Genomic DNA, 6000 nt, shown 5'->3' on the forward strand with positions numbered 1-6000 from the left:
GCAAGCAATGGATTCTAGCTTGTGAACTCTGGGAAGACATTGATTCACTTCTTCTTTTCTCAAATATTTTTTAGTCCCCATCCTGCCAGGAGCCTGCCTAAAAACGTGTTTTATTCATCCTCCTATCCCCAGGGCCTTCCACAATACCAAGTACACATGAGACATCAAAAAATGTTTCTTGAAGGAATCAGTGCTTTAAATCAGGTTTCTAAGTCTTGCTAAAATAAAACTTAAAATACTGAGCACTGAGTGTGCAGAATCCAAGTTGCCCAAAACAATTAGGACATTGACTTGACTTACAGTCTAGAGGGATGTTTTAAAATGCAGTATGTTAATAGAAATTTGAGGTACAGCAAGGTCAACAGGTCAGGAGACAATTGCCATTGAAAAGATGGTTTGTTACTCACAGTTCCCAATAGGAGGGGGCATACCACACCGCAAGGGGGTCACATGGAGAAGCACCTGGGTGGGTCAGGGGCAGAAGCTGGGGCGGGGCGGCGAGGGGAACTGTGAGCAGGAGCTTTTATTGTGCTTTCTGTGGGAAGGAATGGGTGGGGCAGGGGATCGGCTGATTTGAATGATTTCAGTGGGCTCTAGGATTTAGGGGCTCTCTCTAGTTGTCTGGTACCTGGCCTTGGGGTAATTAGGGCAGATGGATTGTGGCCCAGAGTGTGAAAGCCCAATAAAAGAGGTGGTTGGGCTGTGGACTCTGGACTGGTTGATTTATACTTGAAAGGCATGCTCCCAAGTGAGTTGTTTACTCTCTAGGAATTGGCAAACCTTGGGAGGGACAGTCCCTCCAGGATTAGCAAGGCCCCAAATGTTGAAGTATCAGAATACAGAAAATGAAAAACATGGTTAATACAAGGGAGAATCAGAATACAAGAGAATGAGAAAGTATAGAGCATGGGTTGAGTGCTGGCTTCGGATAAGAACCTCAGTTTAGGGGATGAGAAAAAAATATTTGTTGCTTTTTATGCTTCAAGTGTATCCAAACCAGTAACTGGAAAAGGGGGGAACAAAAAAAGTAGGGGATGGACCTGCCTCTCCCCAACCCTTTAACCCAAGCTCTCTGTAAGCCCCATGCTGGGGGACTGGAGAAGAAATTAAGAGCTGAGGCTGTATTACACAAAGGCTAAGAGTAGACTGGATTTCCAGGAAATAAGAGAAAAATTTTTTCCTTTTTCAGTTTAGAGATGTCTTTCAATTAATCCGCAAGAGTTAGGAAAATTTATAAATAAGCCCCACAGATAATCACGTATGAAAATGCAGTGGTTTTTGTCTGTGAGCTATTGTAAAAGTATGCTAGGCTTTTTGTTCCCTGGTGAATGCTCATCTCATTAGAGGGGGAAAAAAGAGCAAAGAAAAGTCAGAGAAAAACACGCTTTATAGCTCATGGGAACTCTGATCTTCCTTCATGAATTTCTATGATAGCAGACTTAGTAAGTTGAGGCCTGTGGACAGGATCCTGAAGGCAGTCACCCACATATGAGATAAGCATTCATTACTTTTCCTTCCACAGATATCTATGGAACACATATTCTGTACCGATCATTGTGTGAGCCATAAATGAGCTAGCTAAGAACCTACACTACAGATCTAATGCTTTAATCGAGGAAATCAATAGTCAAAGATAGAAAGCAAGATAATTTCAGATTGAGATCAATGTTTTGAAGAAAATGAACAGAATGAAAAAAAGCTACATAGAGAGGGAAGGAGGCCAATTTAGGGAGTGTAGTCAGGGAAGACTTCTCTGAGGAAATAATATTTGATCTGAAGCAGGAAGGAAAGATGAAAGGAGCCAGCTAAGCAAAGAGCTGGAGGAAAAATATTGCAGACAGAGAGAATGGCAGGTAGAAAGGGCCTGAGGCTAGGAGGGAGCATGTGTGTTTGTAGTGGCCTGTGTAGATGAAGTTTCATAAGAGAGGGGGAAGTGATGGGAGTGATGGAAAATTAGTGTTCCAGTTATTATTGCAGCGTAACAAGCCACCTCAAAACTCGGTAACTTAAAATAACCATTTATAATGTTCCCAGATTCTGTGAGTTAGGAACCAGGGAGGGCTTGGCCAGGTGATCCTTTGTGGCATTGACTGAGGTCACTCTCTGGCACTCAGCTGGTGACTGGCCTGGTCTGGAGATCTGAGAACGCATCACTCTTCTGGGCAGGCGCTGGAGCTGGTGTGATGTGTCAACTTGGCTGGGCCACAGTGCCTAGACATTTGATCAAGCATTCTGGATGTTTCTGTGAAGGTATATTTTCGATGAGATTAACATTGAAATTGGTGGGTTTGGAGTGAAGCAGGTAAATGCATGGATTTTTGATGTGTCCCACAATGGATTTCCTAATTATTCACTCCTGAATTGAGCTTAACCCCACTCCTCAAAAACAAAACAAAACAAACCAACCTGCAGGCCTACCCCAGAAAACACCTACTCTGCAGGCAGACAGACCAGGAAGCAAGAGTGGAGGGGGCTAGGCTAGGCTGGGCGGACTCATGTCTTCTTCTGATATATCCATCAGAGAACCCCAGGGAGAGAGAATGGAGCTGGGGAGACAGGCCAAAATTGTTACTGGAGCACATATTTCTCAATGGAGCATAAATAACTTGAGCTGGGAAAATTCTTCACTGTAAAGGCATTGCAGAGTGGTTAAGACCCCTGGCCCCTTGGCAATATATGTCAGCATTCCCATTCCCCAATTACTGTGATAATGATGAACAACCTTCCCGCGCTGCTAGCACAACTCCCTCCACATGGACATGAGGGAGAAAAAGATACACAAACCACCATCTTTCCCCGCAAACAACCACAGAATCAGAATACTCTCTCACATTTTCCATCTGAACTCCAAAAAACATGGCACTCATCTTTGACACAGCAGTCCCTCTCCCAAACAGCAGACCATGCCTCACATTCATCGTCAAATTCAACCTCACTACCATTTCGCCCTAGCAACAATTTAGATATTATTGTTGTACTGAAGAGTCGTTAAAAAAATGTGAAATACAGTCAGAATCCTGCTAAGTAACTTCTTTCTTTTATTGTTATGTTACCAAGAGCAATACTTTCATGGTTTCAGTATAACTTTCCGAGAAAGATCTTTAATGAAAGTAAACTGAGAATTTCAGGTAGCCCTGGTTTTGTGTGTCTTCATTATGGAATGTGCATCAGTGAAGAGAAAGCATTTCCTTCCTCTGTCAGGCAGGACTGGTACCTTGAGCGGATGACAAATGAAAAACTGTTCAAAGCCCCATGTGGCTGAGTCTGAAGACACAGAAGTGAAAATAGATGAAAAGCCTTGTTTTCCTGGGCAAATAAAGTTCCTTTAAGCTTCCTTTTTTCAACTGGGACTGGGCGCGTGACTCACGCCTGTAATTCTAGCACTTTGGGAGGCCGAGGTGGGTGGATCACCTAAGGTCTGGAGTGCGAGACCAGCCTGCCCAACGTGGAGAAACCTCGTTTCTACTAAAAAAATACAAAAATTAGCCGGGAATGGTATTGCATGCCTGTAATCCCAACTACTCTGGAGGCTGAGGCAAGAGAATCGCTTGAACCCAGGATGTGGAGGTTGCAGTGAGCCAAGATGGTGCCATTGCACTCCAGCCTGGGCAACAAGAGTAAAACTCTATCTCAAAATAAAATAAAATGATTAAAATAGTCCTTTTTCCCCCATTTTCAATAGTTGTACTAAGTTGTCGTTCTTTATTCAGTACTGGTGAATAAACCAGTTTAAAGACACACACTCCACTGATTGATACTTACAGTGAATGCCACTTCGTAGAAAAAGAGGTATGGCTATCTTGAGAGTAAAGAGTAGACAGCATGGTTAGTCGGCCCCTGATTTTGAGAGTTAATACTGGAAACAAAGAGGTTATTGTGGCAAGAAAGAAAGTATCATTGATATAATATTTATGCTTTGTGTTATGATTGATCACAGAGTCTTTAAAATTAATTTTTAATTGTATGTATTTAAGGTGCACAGCATAATGTGTTATAATATACATAGTGAAATGATTACTGTAGTCAAGAAAATTAGCATATCCATCAGCTTCTGTAGTTACCTATTCTTTATTGTATGGTGAGAGCACCTCAGATCTATTCTCTTAGCAAATTTTCATTATACAGTACAATATTATTACCATAGTCCTCATGCTGTATATTAGATCTCCAGATTTACTCTTAGTGTTTGAAATGCTGCTGATGAAAATCCCTCTTTATCCCCTCTTCCCTATGTTTCTGTCACAGATGGTGCGTGCCCATACCCCTGGCAGTTAGAAGCAGAAGTATGAACTGAGTGTATGCAGAACACTCCTCCTTCTCCTTCCACGATTATCCTCCCTCGTAAACTCCCAGTGTCTAAGAGCCTTTCCCACACCCCACACCTCCTCCAATGCAGCCAGTGTTTTACCCTGAAGAGTTGCTGATAAAAGTGGAAGGGGTCAGGTTGTCCCCACTGCACCAGCATTTTAATAAGAAACAAACCCTTTGCTCAGAGGAATGACCTTATATCCTTGAATAAGGTCTTTCTGTCAGGTCTGAGAGACCTCTGGGTTTTCCAAATATTTACTTTCATTCACCTAAGCTGTTCCTTTGTGTAAAGTGTTGTATGAATTATCTGTAACTATATAGTAACCTGGAGTGTAGATAATATTGACATCGTTTTATTGGTCCATTGTATCGCAGGTATATTGTCCTCAAAATCTGATTATTTCCGTCTTTCCATGACAACCTTCTTGTACTTAGTGACCCAACATTTGGCCTGTAGTAGAGTTGGACTTTTAGCCTCAAAACCAAGGTGGATTTGCCCGTAGAATGAGGAAGCATTTGTTAGTTGTGTTTGGGGGAGCTGTATCCCTTCATAAGCTTAGAAACCTCAGTGAGACAGTGGAGTGACTGACAATGTAACTCTTGGCATATTTTGGACAAAATTGAGGTTTTCTAATATCCAGGACACCCATATAAATAAAACTATGCACGACCTTCTTTTGATAATTGCCTCCCACCATTTTAACCCCTGTTTTATGAGGACTAGGCTGGCGAGAGAGTTCAATCAACCAGGTCAGATGTCCCCATTTACGAGCTTTGTGACCTTAGAAGATTTATTGGAACCTGCCTGAAACTTAGTTTTCTCTCCTGGAAGCTAGGATTATTTTTACCTCATAAGATTGCGCAAAAAAATCATAATAATAACATAAACAGAAGAATGAAAAGTGAAAAAAATGCAAAATAATTTCTTTTAATTTTGAAAATAAATGGAGTCAAAATTACCAAATAAAAATAACATCGAGATATTTTTTACAAGCAGTTGTAAAGAGAGGTTACTAGTTTTGTAGTGCTTACATTCTAGTACCATCGAAAAAAAGTGTTAGGATGCTTTGTCCTGGACTGTGTGTGTGTGTGTGTGTATGTGTGTGTTTGTGTGTTCCTGATTGTGTATAGTTGTCCTTCACATTCACAATATGGCTGACTTTGTAAAATCAACTCTGCTGAGGAACTTGTTCTCTGGCCTTTTGATGTGCTGTTCCTTTTGCTTGAAATGCTGTTCTACGCCCATAACCCCATCCTGGCCCTTTGTATATTTGGGTTCTTTTCATCTTTTAGTTCAAAGTTTGAAAGTCACATTTTCAGAAAGTCGTTCTCATCACGCTAAGCACCCACTGCTCCTACCACATCTGCTGCCATTTCTCTCAGCCTTCTTTCTTTCCTAGCAATTATCACAACTGGTAATGAGAACTAAAAATATTTTTTTTAATTTACCCTTGGTTAAAATTGAAATTGGACTCATAGGCCACAAATCACAGGAGTATTTAATGAGAAACTTTGAGAGGAAAGGAAGAGGCTGACCCAAATGCTTTTGAGAATGTGAGTGAGAAGACTGAAGCATATTTCCCAATTAGGAATCATAAAGGCAGAAAGAATAAAGAGCACAAGCCAGGCTGGGTTAAAGGACTATTTAGGTTAGAGCAAAGCATATTCTGAATGTTGTCACCATGAAATTGA

The sequence above is a fragment of the Symphalangus syndactylus genome, chromosome 9 (genome assembly GCF_028878055.3).
Source record: "Symphalangus syndactylus isolate Jambi chromosome 9, NHGRI_mSymSyn1-v2.1_pri, whole genome shotgun sequence".
Lineage (NCBI taxonomy): Eukaryota > Metazoa > Chordata > Mammalia > Primates > Hylobatidae > Symphalangus > Symphalangus syndactylus.